The sequence below is a fragment of the Sus scrofa genome, chromosome 11 (assembly GCF_054392235.1).
Source record: "Sus scrofa isolate SSC_HxYL_T2T_F1_AM1 chromosome 11, Sscrofa_HxYL_maternal_Yorkshire_Landrace_v2.0, whole genome shotgun sequence".
NCBI lineage: Eukaryota > Metazoa > Chordata > Mammalia > Artiodactyla > Suidae > Sus > Sus scrofa.
Window position 1 is genome coordinate 12,829,836 of NC_139393.1, and position 16,099 is coordinate 12,845,934.

The 16,099-nt window shown below is 46.3% G+C and overlaps 1 protein-coding gene across 7 annotated transcripts in view; it reads right to left on the minus strand.

Moving 5' to 3' along the window:
* The window catches only part of DCLK1 (doublecortin like kinase 1), a 383,845-nt gene extending 368,306 nt beyond the window's left edge, over positions 1–15,539 (minus strand). For 2 of the 7 annotated variants that reach the window (XM_084981506.1, XM_084981517.1), the window contains exon 1: positions 8,258–8,324. The gene's annotated coding sequence lies outside the window, so the exon portion shown is untranslated. Of the gene's footprint in view, positions 1–8,257; positions 8,325–11,018; positions 11,087–11,800; positions 11,910–13,187; positions 13,383–15,027 lie in introns of those variants that run through there. The other 5 variants (XM_084981508.1, XM_084981518.1, XM_084981510.1 and 2 more) reach the window with 5 other exon arrangements.
* Positions 15,540–16,099: the final 560 nt, after the last annotated feature.

Below are 16,099 nucleotides of genomic sequence, written 5' to 3' on the forward strand. Positions count from 1 at the left end.
TGCTGAACAGCTGGTGTAGAGAGCAACACTCAGGCGATGGGTTACCTTAGCAAGACCACATTGTGGGCAAAAGCTTGTAGAAGTGGGTTTAAGAGAGAATTCAAGAGAGGAAATCAAGGAGTTCCCTGGTAGCCTCGCTGTTAAGGATCTGGCGTTGTCACTGCCGTGGCGTAGGTTCAATCCCTGACCTGGGAACTTCTGCATGTCACAGGTGTGGCCAAAAGGGAAAAAAAGAGAGAGGGATTCAAAACAAAAAGTAAAACCTTTTTGAAGAATTGGTTCCCCAAAGAGGAACCAATTCTTCAAAGGTGGTAGAAGCTGAAAGTAAAGAAAGTAAAAACAAAATGCCCAAGTATATGCATGAGTGATAAGTCTTTAACTGGTAGACAAGTGAGAAGATGATACCTGAAACGACTTTAATCTTTTCATGTTGATATTATACGAGGCCAGCATCCAGGTGTCCCCACAAAAATAGGCATTGCATCGGTGCCACTCCCCTAGACAAATCACCAAACTGGACAGAGAAATGGTCTGCTGTTATTTGTCATATTCCTAGATTTACTTATTTTCGCATAGTTACTCTTACTGTTTTGGTGAGAAATTCTAAGGTCTCCGAGCAAATTTCAGTTTTCCAATGTGGTGTCATCAATTACAGTCACATTATCATAGGCTAGATGCTCACCTTACGCATCTTGCGTCTGCAAGTCTGCATCCTTTTACCGACCTCATCCCATTTCCCCCACCCCAGGTTAACGACTTTCCTACTCTGTTTTTATGAGTTTGACATTTATCTTAGAGCCGACATCTACGTGGTATCTTTCTCTATCTGGCTTATTTCACTCAGCCTCATGCCCTCCAGGTTTATCCATGTTGTCACAAGCGGTAGGATTTCCTTCTTTTTACAGAATGAGTAATATTCCATTATATACATATATATATTCCTATATATGTACTATCCCATTAGGTGTGTATACACCCACACCCACACACAGAGATATGTGAGTGACACCTGACGCCTGGAAAGAACCTAAACTGCTCAGATGGCGCTGTCAGATGCAGAGACAGGTACCTCATGTTTTCTTTATCCATTCGCTGCTGACAGACACTGCGGTTGTGTCCAGACTTGGGCCATTGAGAAGAGCGCTGCAATGAACATGGAAGTACAGATGTCTCTTCCAGATAACCACTTCATTTCCTTTGGGTACAAACCCAGAAGTCAGACTGCCAGATCAGACGGACGTTCTATTTTTAGGTGTTTGAGGAGCCACCGTGCTGTTTTCTATACCGGCTGTACCAGTCTCCATTCCCACCACCAGTGTGCCCAGACTCCCTTTTCTCCACATCCTTGCCAGCGTTTGTTCTCCTGTCTTGATAACAGGTATCCTAACAAATACAGACATCTAGCAAAAACTATACGTCTCACTGTGGCTTTGATTTGCAGTTTCCTGATGATTAATGATGTGGAACTTCATGTCTCTGCTGACCGTTTGTATATCTTCTTTGGGAAACGTCTATCCAGATACTTTGCCTATATTTCAATTTGGGTATCTGTTTACTTGCTATTGAGTTATATGAATTCCTTACATATTTCGGATATGACCCCTTATCAGATATGGCTTTCAAATATTTTCTTCCATTCCACAAGCTGCCTTTTCATTTGGCTGATGGCTTCCTTTGCTGTGCAGAAGCTTTCTAGTTTGATGAAGTCCCACTTGTCTATTTTTTGCTTTTGTCGCCTTTGCTTTTGGGGTCATATCCAAATGCTCACTGCAAAGACCAATGTTGAGAAGCTTACCGCCCAAGTATTCTTCTAGGACTTCAAAGGTCTCAGGTCTTATGTTCACATCTTTAATGCATTTTGAGTAGATTTTTAAGTATGGTTTAAGATAGGGCTGACATGTTCCTAGATTTTAAATTGACAAAGACCAGCCCCATTTTCTGCCCAGAGTACTGTGCGAACCAACACAGAACCAAGCATTTTGATCCAAGTAAAAATATTAAAACTTTCTTTTTTTTTAAGCTGCGCCCATGGCATATATAAGTTTCCAGGCTAGGGGTTGAATCGGGGCTGCAGCTGCCAGACTACACCACAGCAACGCAGGATTAGAACCACATCGGGGACCTACGCCGCAGCTTGTGGCAATGCCAGATCCTCAACCGAGTGAGCGAGGCCAGGGATCAAACCTGCATGCTCAGGGACACTGTGTTGGGTTCTTAACTGGCTGAGCCACAATGGGAGCTCCAAAACTTCCTTTCAGAAGGTGAGAATTCTTAGGACCAAGAAAAAATGTGCAGTCGTAGCTGAAAAGCCAACCAGAGAATCCTTGGTTTCACCTGAGGCATCTGAAAACATCTGTCACTCAGAAGACATCTTTGGGATACCACAAGTGCTAAGAACAGCAAGAATAATGTAAGTAACATGCCAAACCCTACAGCTGGCTTGTGTTTATTGTTCTCCAGTTACCAATGTCCAGGCGACCACCGTTTTAACACTGCCCGTCAGTCAGCTTGGGATGAGTCATTACTATCCTGTCCTTCCCCCTTGGATTTTTTTTTTAATATATTTTTTTTATTTTCCCACTGTACAGCAAGGGGGTCAGGTTATCCTTACATGTATACATTACAATTACATTTTTCCCCCACCCTTTCTTCTGTTGCAACATGAGTATCTAGACATAGTTCTCAATGCTATTCATCAGGATCTCTTTGTAAATCTATTCTAAGTTGTGTCTGATAAGCCCAAGCTCCCGATCCCTCCCACTCCCTCCCCCTCCCATCAGGCAGCCACAAGTCTCTTCTCCAAGTCCATGATTTTCTTTTCCAAGGAGATGTTCATTTGTGCTGGATATTAGATTCCAGTTATAAGTGATATCATATGGTATTTGTCTTTGTCTTTCTGGCTCATTTCACTCAGTATGAGATTCTCTAGTTCCATCCATGTTGCTGCAAATGGCATTATGTCATCCTTTTTTATGGCTGAGTAGTATTCCATTGTGTATATATACCACCTCTTCCGAATCCAATCATCTGTCGATGGACATTTGGATTGTTTCCATGTCCTGGCTATTGTGAATAGTGCTGCAATGAACATGCGAGTGCACGTGTCTCTTTTAAGTAGAGTTTTGTCCGGATAGATGCCCAAGAGTGGGATTGTGGGGTCATATGGAAGTTCTATGTATAGATTTCTAAGGTATCTCCAAACTGTTCTCCATAGTGGCTGTACCAGTTTACATTCCCACCAACAGTGCAGGAGGGTTCCCTTTTCTCCACAGCCCCTCCAGCACTTGTTCTTTGTGGATTTATTAATGATGGCCATTCTGACTGGTGTGAGGTGGTATCTCATGGTAGTTTTGATTTGCATTTCTCTTATAATCAGCGATGTTGAGCATTTTTTCATGTGTTTGTTGGCCATCTGTATATCTTCTTTGGAGAAATGTCTGTTCAGGTCTTTTGCCCATTTTTCCATTGATTGCATGGTTTTTTTGCTGTTGGGTTGTATAAGTTGTTTATATATTCTAGAGATTAAGCCCTTGTCGGTTGCATCATTTGAAACTATTTTCTCCCATTCTGTAAGTTGTCTTTTTGTTTTCTTTTGGGTTTCCTCTGCTGTGCAAAAGCTTTTCAGTTTGATGAGGTCCCATGGGTTTATTTTTGCTCTAATTTCTATTGCTTTGGGAGACTGACCTGAGAACCCCCTTGGATTTGAAATCAGTTTGATTTTCTGGCCTTGAGGTGGCTTTCTATGTTTGATAAAGTATTACTTTGAAGATCCACAGTTTCAAAACACTGACCCTACTATTTATTCTCAGCCATAAATTATCCTATTTTAATTTTGAAAATTACAGTTGCTTCCAAAGGCTATTTTTGTTGTGAAGGTGTTAATTATTTTCTGGGCCTAAATTGTGATAGCTGGCCTACTTATTGCAGGTCCAACACTGAGCTCGGTTTATTCTTGCTTTGATTTAGCTCCACGGAGGGACTGACCTAAAACACCTTTTCTTTTTAAAGCTGAAGAATCTAGCAGTGTGACCGGATTGGTGCAGTGGCTTCAATAACAAGTGTCTGCTTCCACATGCACCCTCTCCGTCCAGCCCACAGTCTGTGCTCAGGGCAGCAGCCAAGGGAGCCATTCACTGCAAAAATCGCATCATGTCAGTCCTCTGTTAAAACCTTCCAAGGGCTTAATTTGACTCAGCAAAAAAAGGAAAAAAATTCTTTGTCTGGACTTCTTTGGCCCTGTGTGACTGAACCTCTGCTCCACAGCGTGACTTAAGTCACGCTCACAAACAGAATGCTGAGCAAAAGAAAGCATGACGAGGCACTTCCCTGGCCACTTGGCAGTTAACGATTTGGCATTGTTGCTGCTGTGGCTCAGGTTTGATCCCTGGTCTAGGAACTTCTGTACGCTGCAAGTGCAGCCAAAAAAAAAAAAAGGAATAAAGTAGTATCCTATTTTTTTTTTTAAAGAAGAAAACACAACTAAGAAATACATATGGTATTACTCCAAAACAATCTCTTCAAACACAGACAAAATAATGTGTTTAAAGGATAGAGTTCCTGTCGTGGCTCAGTGGAAACGAACCTGACTTGTACAGGTTTGATCCCTGGCCCCGCTCAATGGGTTAAGGATCTGGTGTTGCTGTGAGCTGTGATGTAGGTCGCAGATGTGGCTCCGATCTGGCATTGTGGTGGCTGTGTTATAGGCCGGTGACTACAGCTCCGATTGGATCCCTAGCCTGGGAACCTCCATATGCTGTGGGTCTGCTCCCCGCCCCCCCAAAAAAGGTAAATAAATAGATGGAATAAGAGTTGCTGTTTTAGGAGAGGAAGGAATGGTAGTTAGTAGAGGAGGAGGGACAAGAGCTCTGGGGTGTGGACAAGACAAGGATGCCCACTCCAGCCACTTTCATTCAGCAGAGTTTTGGAAAGTCCTAGCCACAACAATCAGAAAAGAAAAAGAAATAAAAGGAGTACAAACTGCAAAAGAAGTACAACTGTCACTGCTTGCAGATGACATGATATTAAACATAGGAAAGCCTAGAGACACTATCAGAAAACTACTAGACCTCATCACTGAATCTGGTAAAGTTGCTGGACAGTGTTCTAGTGCTTGATCTGGGGGTTGGTACCCAGATGTTTATTTTATGATAATTCATTGAGTCGTATACCTACTGCACACCTCTCAGTAGATTAATTTTACTTCAGTAAACTTACTTGCCAGAGAGAGACTAGGAGGTAAGGAAGTAAAGATGGAAAACCCGAAACCGTAACGTCAAGAAGCTTTACTCTAACAGAGAACAGAAAAATGGAACATTTAACTGAAAGACAGAGAGGGCTTTTCGGTTTGGGGCCGTTCTTTAAAATGGGAGATGTGCAAGCACACTCACTGTGCTAGGGGCTCTGTCCGTCGTAAAGAACTGTCCAGTTTTCAAGAGGGGGGAGACCCAGGATTGGAGTAGAGGGTGGGTCCAGAAAGCAGCAGAGCACAAAGAATTCTGTTGATAACGGCTGAATTCCATAAGAGGAGCTTGGGTGGGGTAGGTGACTGGTTCAAATAGCAGATGTCCAGAGCCATAACGGTGGGAAAGTAGCATGAGCAGCTTGGACTTCTGGGGGCGACTGCATTCACAGGCCTGGAAAGCTGTGATGGAGTTCAGTCTCTGTGGCCTTTTCCAGGAAGACGGGCAATGACTTCTAATTACCATCTCCTTGAGGGCTGGTTTCAGTCCAGAGTGGAGCGGCGTTTTGTGTCAGGATAGGAAGAAGAAAACACACTTTCTTTACGGCCCTGATGTTTCCCCTGGAGGAAGAGAAAGTCTTGAGCTTACAGTGAATTTAGACATAGAACTGTGGAATTTAAGGGATGCACATTTAAAATCTTGATGGATGTTTCCAAAGAGGCGATGCAAACTCCAGCTCCTTTCCAGGGCTTTCCCCACCCCTCTTCCAGCACTGCGTTGAGGTTAACGATCTCTGCCAAGTCTGGGAGGTGGAGCAGAGCCCACTGTCTTGTCAGTGACGACTGACAACATCTTTTCATCGTCGATTCACCTCCGTTTCTTCTTTAGGAAATGCTGTCCGTGACTTTTGTCCGTTTTTCTCTCTGGTTGCTTTTTTCCAATCAATAAGGATTCAAAGAGTTCTTCGTATACGAAGAAACTAGCCATTTGTCAGTCATAATATTGAAAATAGAATGTGTGCATGTTTAATCACATGGATCTGGTCTCACTGCCACCCTTTAAAAGAAGTCATCACTTTCATAAAAATATACGTTTCATTTAATGACTTTTTTGTTTCATTGTTTTAGTTCCTCAGTGTTTAAGATATCAGGAGTTAATTTTGTTGAGTAAGGTAGAAATGCAGCTTTACTGCCATTTTTTTCTTCCAAATAGCTAGCCGTGGTCCCATCACTATTTCTGGAATAACTCACAATCCCCTAACATACTTGAAATGCCAACTTGATCCTCCCCAGTTTTAAGAGTACTTCACATTCAGCGCTAGAGGAGGGCTCATCTGGATCCTGTCACAGGCTATCAATCTCAGGACCTCCCTTCCTCGTTCTCGGCACATGCAGTGCTTGGCACTTACCCCACGGCTCTGAACTCTGAGTCTGGGCTTACATCAATCTGAGTCTCTTACTGTGCATCTGTATCTTTAATACATTACTTTCTGCTGATTGCTATTGACTGGAAATAAACAAGATCAGCAAATGATTGAGTCCCCTCACTACATTTGTTATTACAATAGAAATTTCGTACTTTATGAAGACTTTGATAACTCCCTGGAAATGGCTGATCTTTGAAAGCATTGGCTGACTGTAAATTCTTCTTTCAAGGGCTCACATCCTCTCTGTAGGCACGTGTTCCCTCGCTTCAAGTGCAATCTCCCTTAGCAACATGACTGAAGCTACTCCCTTATCTGGCCATTGGAAAGAATCTTACGGAAACAATTCAGATACAATGTATGCCAATGTATTTGTTTTCTGGGAAGTTCCAACGTATGGGATTCTCAGTGGCTGAGGAGGCTGGATAAAGGCCTTGGTGTGGTTACTGATGTATGTGTCCTTCATCAATGGCCTTGCATAATCACAGGTTACTTTTCCACAAATGAGAAAGCATTCTTGTCATGACACCAGTAACAGCACTCTCCATGCCCACCATCCCGAGTCGCCCCTCTCTAGCCCTACATCTGCTCTTACCCCCACCTTTGTCCTGTCTCTCTGCTCTACCTGGTGCTTTAATGCCAACAATTTCCTAACCACAGGACCAAGACCTCGATCTACGGATCCCCCGGACTGTGCCCTCCCTGCCCTCCTTCTAGCCAAGATTCTCTGATTCTTTGTTAGAACGACTCCCTTGCACATTCCCTGGACGCTTCAGCCCCGACCTTCCATGTCGAAAGTGCTCAGGGCAACTCCAATGAACTCTCTGCCACCTCGAACTGGCATCCAGGCAGCTGAATCTGACTGGAGAAAAACACACACGCACATGCTGGCTGGTCTCACTTTAGATTCATGACCATGTTCTCCAAGGGAGCTCTCGCGTGCCCAGCAAGCCCACACTGCCAGGGCTTCTTCCTCTCCTGTGCGCCTAGAAAATCACCTTAAACTTCCTCCTCTTTCTCCAGCCTCCCATAACTCCCACTCTCACATGGGGCATCTCCCACGGGGCTGCACGCTCTCATCTGACAACCCGCTGGCTTCCAGGAACAGCTGCTCCAGCGAGCACCCCCTGTTTCTTTGCAGTGTACGTCTCTCCTCCTTCACAGGACTCTCCCCTATCATAAACCTCCCTCTCCTAACTCCGCATATCCCCAGCAACCGCTCCATGCCTCGACACCCCCTTCATTGCAAAACCCCGGCAAGAGCTGATGTCCTCGCTGTCTCTCCATCTTCTCCCATTTTCTCATGGACCCTCCAATGAGGCTTGTATCCTCACCAGGCCTCCAAAACCATGATTTTCAATAGCTCCTTTCACCAACCCAAATAAGGCACCATCATCCATTGCCTAGATTGCTTACAGGGCGTTCTGACGGATCTACTTCTGCTCCTGTCCCCAGTCTCTGCTCTGCCCTTTCAAAATGCATGTTGGGTCTGAGATTCCTCTCCCTTCATCAGGAAGAACCTAAGTCCTAACGGTGGCCTCCGCTGCTCCCCATCCTCCCCCCACCCCACACCAAGCCCAGTGGCCGCCTGGCCGCTCTTCACACACGCCGAGCTCATTCCCACCTACAGCCTTTGCGAGTCCTTGCCTCTTACCTGGAACACTCTCTGCCCAGGTCACGGAACAGCCTGCTCTCATTTTGGTCAATCTTCTTCCAAGTTCCCACTTCCCAGAGAACCTCTCCAGACCTCCGTGTCTAAAATAGCTTCCCAGCACCACCCCGTTTCTGCTTCCTTCCTCCCTTCGGGGATTTATCACGGCTCACGGCCAGCTGATACAGAATTTTTAGTTATTTTATGTACTCCCCCCTTAAACCTAAGCTCCTTGAACTTAGGGAGTTTGCTAGAACAGTGCCTGTTACATTGAGGGTAGCCAATAATCTTGTCGGCTGAATGTATCACGCAGATATATTTTCACGACTCTTCAAAGGTACAAGTGGTATTTACTGTAGTGTTGTTTATAAAAATAAAAAATGGAAAAAAATCCCTAAACCTATGTCATTGGGAAATTACTTAAATGTATTTTGAGGTAGTCTTAAAAAATAAAATACAATGTCAGCTATTACAGAAGGATGAGGTCTTGACATCCTGATGTGGAAAGTGTCCATACATGAATTAAGTGTGTGTGTGTGTGGGGGGGAATACGTGCAGAACAGTAGACTATGATCCCAAAGCTGTAGGAAGTTTAAATGTCTCTCCGTGTGCAGGGCTGCTGTTTTTGCCTGCATAAACCCAGAAAGAAACTCACCCATTTGTTAAGAGTGGTTACCTCCAAAGAGCAAGATTTCAAGGGAAGGGAGAGAGAGTTTTACTTTATACAATTTTGTTTTGTTTAAATTGTATAAACCCATATCACTGTAATATTACAAATTAAAATATCTTCCAAAATATGCCCATGATGAATGTTTGTTGATGGCATCTTGGCAAGAGAGGCAGGAAAGCGAAGGTTGTGGGGGTGGTGATGGGTGGATGCTGCCTGCTTTTAGCAAAGCGGGGATGGAGCAAAGCTCGTGCAGAAGGGCGGGAGCAAGGACGGTGAACAGTGTGTTCACTGGGCTCCCGCCATAGGAAAGGTGCTATCCTTCATGACACATCGTGTGCGTTCTCTCAAATCCTCAGAACGAACTTGCAAGTTGGATATTAGCTCTGCAAATGAGAACAATGAGGCCCAGAGAAACTGATTTCTCAAGAGCGCTGAGTAAAGCCCAGAAGCACTGGGGACGGGGTTCACATCTACGCTGTCTCACTCGGACGAGCCCCTGTGCCTGGGGTGTGAGGGCAGAGTCACCAACCTGGGAGTGGGCTCCTTGGCAACCCCGGCAGCACATGGAGAAGCCACACTTTTCCTCCCTCCCTGCGCCAGAAATGCTTCCACCGACGCGGGTGGCAAGAGGAAGCTCAAGGCAGGCGCTCTGCACTGTGGGGTGGAGAGTCGGCTCCACCACTCACGTCAGGGGCTAGCGAGCCCCGGCACCCTCACTCTTCAGCATCCGACACAACCGGAAAGCGGGCCAGGCATGATGCCACCCCCGCCTGGGGGGGGGGGCGGGTAGACAGTGTCGCGGTCAGCAGAGGCTGCAGGAGAGGGGGCAGCACGCTCATTGCAGGTACCTTACGGGGAGGGTCTACTGCGGGCCAGGGCTCTTATAAACCCGATCTTCAATCCTCAGAACCGCAAGAAGTAAATGAATAAGGTGACCTCCGTTTTACGGCAGAGGAAGCAGGTGTAAGGGGGGAATAATAATAAGCATATTCGGCTGATAAGCGTCGGAACTAAGATGGAAGCTTCTGGCCTCTAACCTCATGCTCTTTCCCAGACACTGAGGCTGCATCTCCCGGGGGCAGAGGGCCCACGTGTAAGGTTCGCAGTGCCCAGAGCTGAAGGGTGAGTGGAGCCTCCAGGCTCTGAGGAGGAGGAGAGGAGGAGGTAAAGGCTTGGGGAACCTAAGAGTGAATAGCCTGCGAGGACACAGTCGCCGGGGGCTTCGCCCTGCCTTTGTGTAGGTGGTAGCAGAATACCCATGTGTAGACAGTGAAAAATATTTTTCAGCTGGAAGCCTGCTGTGACGGGCTTGGCTTGGCCAGTGGGATCTGATTAGTATTCTTGAACTTTCATTAGCATTTGAAGAAAAGACCCAAATGACACAAAGCTAATCCTAGTAGCTGAGACATTTTAACTCCATTTCTCTGTCGCAGTTTTCGCAAACCACTTTGGGCCTCAATAAGCAAACCATTTATACAAGCACCTCACAGCCACCCCACTGAAACCCGGCCAGAAGACGTGGCTCTTTGTCGAGGGAATTTACATCGCTGGCTGCAGGGCTGGAGGAGTGGGCGTCTTTTTCCCAGCCTTGGCTGGACCAGGGCCAAAGGTATAAGTGCAAATCTCTTAACATGATCTCCCTGGAACTGCCTCCCGGGCTGACACGGCCCTGCCCCGAGAGCAGCATTTTACTGCATCCTTTGTTGTAGATTTTCCATTTTAGGGAGAACTGATAGCAAGACCAAGAATAAACACATTCTCTGCCAGGCAGATTCTGGGGCGAGGGTTTTTTTTCAAGGGACCTGGCCAGCAATAATATTTATATTGAAACTCAGCCCTTGCTTCACAGGGCGAGGGCACTGATGGTCAAGGAAGGCATTCCCTTCTCATATACAATTCTTCTCACGTGTCTCGGGAAAGCAGAGGATGTGTGGAGCTCAGACTAGACCCGGAGTTAGTTTCTCGGTTGCCAAAGATTAGAATTAACCCTTGAAAAAGTCTTTTTCTGCCAAGACAATATGTTCATATTTGAATTTTTCAAAACTCTATGTTTTTGCTTCTAAAGAAAATACAATTATTTAATTGCTATCTCACCTCTTTCTCTTTCCCTTAACTTCCATCAAAGGCTTAGAGGATTTTGTCCATGTCCTGACTCACGAACCCTATAAAAGAGTTTAACTTCTTGTTACACTGGAAAGAAACAAACAAAACTGAAACAAACAACATACCCTAGCAGTCTGAAGTGTTTCCTTTTTTTTTTTTTTTTCGTCTTTTGTCTTTTAGGGCCGCACCTGCGGCATATGGAGGTTCCCAGGCTAGGGGTCTAATAGGAGCTGTTGCTGCCAGCCTACGCCAGAGCCACAGCAATGCCAGATCTGAGCCGAGTCCATGACCTACACCACAGCTCACAGCATGCCTGGATCCTCAACCCACTGAGAAAGGCCAGGGATCGAACCCGCAACCCCATGGTTCCTAGTCGGATTCGTTCCCTCTGCGCCACAACGGGAACTCCTGAAATGTCTCCTTTAACAAGATATTTTAAATTATTATTTTACCAGCTACATGGCATAAAGGGTAGTTCAGTAACAGTGCTCCAGTAGGAGAAAAAATCAATGCTTCACCACGTTGGTCTTCTCTTTTATCATAATAAACAAAATCTAAGAATATTAAAGATAACAAGTAATCCTGCAGGGAAATGAATCCTATGGGTTTTCCCACTAACTTATTGCTTTAGAAACAACAGATGCAGGAATAGTAGAATAACACAACGCGAGACAACTAGTATTAGTCCAAAGCAGTAGGGGGAAAAAAATCAGTGAATAAACTTTGTTTCTTTGCCCCTATCCTAACGTACACATGGCCAAAAGTCCACATACCAAGTAGGAGCGGGTTTACGTTGTCAAGGTGGGGAACGCTCAACTCGGCAACACGGTGCCAGTTTCTGCGGTCTGGTCATGGTTCTCTTTCCTCGCAAATTAACAACATCTAAAATGAAATTTTATTTGCCTTAGCATATAATCCAGCTAATGTTCAAGTTTTGAGATACACATGGCTATGGGAGAGATTTTCTACTTCCCAACAGTTTCCAGTTCCAACACTGGGATTAACTCCAGGTCTATGGGGAAAACCACCTGTGAGTTTTCACAGGGCTGGAAAAGTTGAGACCTGCTATTGGGGGTTTAAAAGTGGCATGGATAAAAATTAAATTGCATGGAGTCTCATAAATCCTAAGCCACAGAATTATTTGGAAAAAAAGCTGGCCATTATTTTGAAGAACATCAGAAAATAGCCTGAAACAGGATGCAGCAGGAAGAGGGCAGTGTTTTAGAAAACACACCACTCCCAACACCCTCACTTCGCTTACCTGGGAAAGAAAGAAGCGGGCAGGAACACCTGTCTGCAAGAACTTCTTGGGACAGATGGTGAGCAGGCCCCTTCTCAGAACAAGTTCATCTGTGCACTTTAGAAGTCCATTTTCCTGCACCACTCAAGCCTATCTAGTTTACAATCTGACGTCTAGAAATTCTTGCTTTGAGCAAAAATGAAAAATATTTTTTTTCTAGAGTCTGTTGAGTAAAATTGAGCAGCATACAACACACTGTGTAACGTAATTGTTTATGTACGCGTATCTTCCTATTTTGTTGTTGTTTTCAGAAAGGATGTTATTCTGGGATGTTAAAATCCACCTTGAAAAACAGAGAGATGAGAGCTTTCTCTGTCTTCCCTAGGGGTGTCATGTTTCCATGGTGATGAAAGCAGCCCTTGATATCCTATTAACCCAGGAGATTCCCTGGCTTCCTGCTTCCTCATTCCATGTAACAGGGAGACGGAGACAGGCAGGCAGAAAGGGAAAACCAACCGAGTGCCAGAAAGTTGGAGAGAAAATGGCTCAGAGGCTCAGGTTTGGTCTTAAGATTTTGTTGATGACAAGGACTCAGAGAAATGACATGTTTTCTGTTGGTTGTTATATTGCAAAAGTGGCTTCTGGCTTTTAACAATCCCTGTAATTTAACAAACAGGAAAATTTGCTAAGTGTGAGAAAGCGTCTCTTGCCATACAGGCAGTTTTTACTGCCACCCACAGAAACAAAAGTGAGTCAAGCAGCCCCCCCCCCACCCCTGACTTCACTCTTCTGAGCTATTCCTTCTGGAAACTCCCTGGGTCCTGTCCTACTTCTCAGTTTCCCCACAGCCCTGCTCTGGTTGGGCCTAGGAATGTTTTCAGCTAATCCTCTTGCTTACCAAAGTAGTTTCTGAAATTCACCTCCTTGGCCAAACCCTTCTCAGCCGGCGGGCGGGTGGGCGGGCGGCCCGTGGGGCAGCAGTGATCCTCGCCTGCGGCTGCGCTCCTCCTGCATCAGCTCCTGGCTAATCACTCTCAAAATACTAGTGATGGATGAGCACGTTACATGTCTAACGGCAGCTCCCAACCTGGCTGCACATCAGAATCATTCTCTGCAGGCTGCAGGGCCCTGTTCTAGAATTATAAAGTCAGAACCTCTGAGATAGGAGCCCTGAAGGCCCCTAAATCTACAAGCGCTTCAGGTCAGTGACATACGGTTTGAGTTTGCGTCTATTCTGTCTTTGTGTTCCCTCTGGGCATCTGCATCTATTTATGTGCTGGGTGTTTTTTAAGGAGGATAATCAGATGCCTGCAATGCCTCGGGCAGTGTTTGTTAAAATGTGGATTCCTGGGTACCGGCTCCCACCAAGCCTTCCAATATGACCCTGAGGGGCACGGCCTGGGAATCTGCATTTCAACACATTGCCACTTTCCATCCGCAAGTGACTCGTGCCTAGTGGACAAACTGGAACACCTAAGGGGACCAGGCAAGTCATTTCAATGGAGGAGGCAAGCTGGGTGGGCCGTCACCAGGGGGACACACATAAAGAACTCGGTACTGCTTACCTGAGCCGTGGGTTGCTCTTTTGCTGCAGCAGAAAGAGAGCCAGTATTGCCTATGTTTTGAATTTTTCAGAAATTAGAAAGTCAGGGACATTTACTTTCTCACAGGCATTGGGGGAGGGGGAATGGGTTGAAGGTGGTTTAAAAAGGTAAAACTTCCGGTTACAAGATAACTAAGTACTAGAGATATAACGTACAGCCTGAGTCACAAAATTAACACTGCCGTACGTTATATGTGAACGTTAAGAGAGTAGATCCCAAGACTTGTCATCACACATAAAAACATTGTTCTCTTTTCCTTGATTTTTGTATCTCTGTGAGATGATGGATGCTCCCTAAACGTATCAGGGTCATCACTTCACCACGTCGGAAAGCAAAGTCACCACGCTGCCCACCTTAAACGGATACAGTTCTGCGTATCAATTACATCTCAATAAGACTTGAAGGAAAAAAGGCAGCAGTTCCCACTGTGGCTCAGTGGGTTGAGAACCTGACAAAGTGTCCACGAGGATGTAGGTGAGCCCCGGCCTCACTCCGTGGGTTAAGGATCCGGCGTTGCCACAAGCTGCGGTTGGGTCGAAGATGGAGCTCGGATCTGGCATTGCCATGGCTGTGGTGCAGGCCTGCAGGTGCAGCTCCAATTTGACCCCTGGCCTGGGAACTTCCATATGCTGTAGGTGCGCCCCTAAAAAGAGAAAGAAAAAACACACAAACAAATAACAACAGTAACCAAACACAGCTGCCACTGGCAAGTGTGGCCGCTGCCTTAGAGGGCCCTACCCACAGATCTCAAATCTCTGGTAACTTCCAGTGTCACGTGACACTAGGGGCCTGACCAAGGGACTTCTTACGATGAACCATAATAGAATTGCAGGTCATTCAGGGGTGGGTCATGCAGGCCAATCCCTTTTTCTTTTCTTTTTTTGGGGGGAGTCACCCTGAAGCATGTAGAGTTTCCAGGCCAGGGATCAGATCCGAGCCGTTGTCATGACCTAAGCCACAGCCGGATCCTTAAACACTGCGCTGGGTGGGGGATCAAACCTGTGTCCTAGCACTCCCCAAATGCCGCCCATGCCACTGCGCCCCAGCGGGGCTTCCCCAATCCCATTTTAATAACTGAACCCTCCACTTGAACGTTCCCCCACCCCAGGCCAAAGACTCCCCAAACGCACCCCACTGCCTCGTCCAGTTCCCTCACCTGTGCTGCACCGAGGCGTGTCCTGGCGATCTTCGCGACTAGCATACCCGACAAATACCCGACGACACCATCATCACGCAGCACCATCCTTCCAAATGCTCTTGTGCTCCCTGGGGAGCAGCAGTAGGATCGGTCCGGTCACCGGAGCCAGAAAAACCTGGGTGTGATCCTTACTACTCGGCCCTTCACAACCTCTATGTGGGATCGGCTACCAACTCTTACTAATGTCTCCCCCCTGCACGCGACCAAGTTTTCTCTGCATCACCACGGCCAAGAACCTGTTTCAGGCCACCTCTTGTCTGAATCACTGGAATGACCACGCCTTCTCTGAAGCTGGGTTTAGCCCCCTTCAATTCATTCTGCCTTTAATTCACAGAAACCAGAGCGGTCACCCTACAATGCAAATCTGATTACATCAACACCATGACAGCGGTGAGGTACCTTTTAAAGTTCAAACAGGGCGACATCATATCGTGTGCCCGCCTGCCGCTCGGTGCTCCTGCCTCTCTCCCTCCCCCCACACCGGGACTCTGTGCACAACCACGTGGCACCACCTTCCCTCCTCCAGAGGGCTTCTGCTGTGCTTTCCTTGTTTCCTTTGCAAATGCCGTCTCTCTGCCTGAAAACTCATCCCCTAACCAGTCCCCAAATCTCCACCTCTTGGCTTCCTTTATGCCTACTAGTCCTTAAACTCTCAGTTTAATCGCTGTTGTAATTGTGGTGGTGATGCTGATAACGATAATACCACGTATTAAATGCTTACTACGTGCCAGGCACTGTTCTAAGAGCCTTTACGTGTCTCATTTAACCTTCCCAACAACCTGGAGGCAACTACTGTCGTCACCAGGTTTAGAGTTGAGGGAGGGCAGCAGATGTCACAACCAGAGTCTCCCATGCACCCCCAGAGGGGTGTGCGGGACACTTCTGAGTGCCAGGCGGGCCTTCACATCCGCCCCCTTCATGGCACTCACCAAAGCCCACCGCAGTTCCATCCTACCTGTCTCTCCCTGTAGCTGCTAAGCTCTCAGACAGAGAAAGGAAAAAAAAGATGGTGCTTTACACAGAGCTGTTT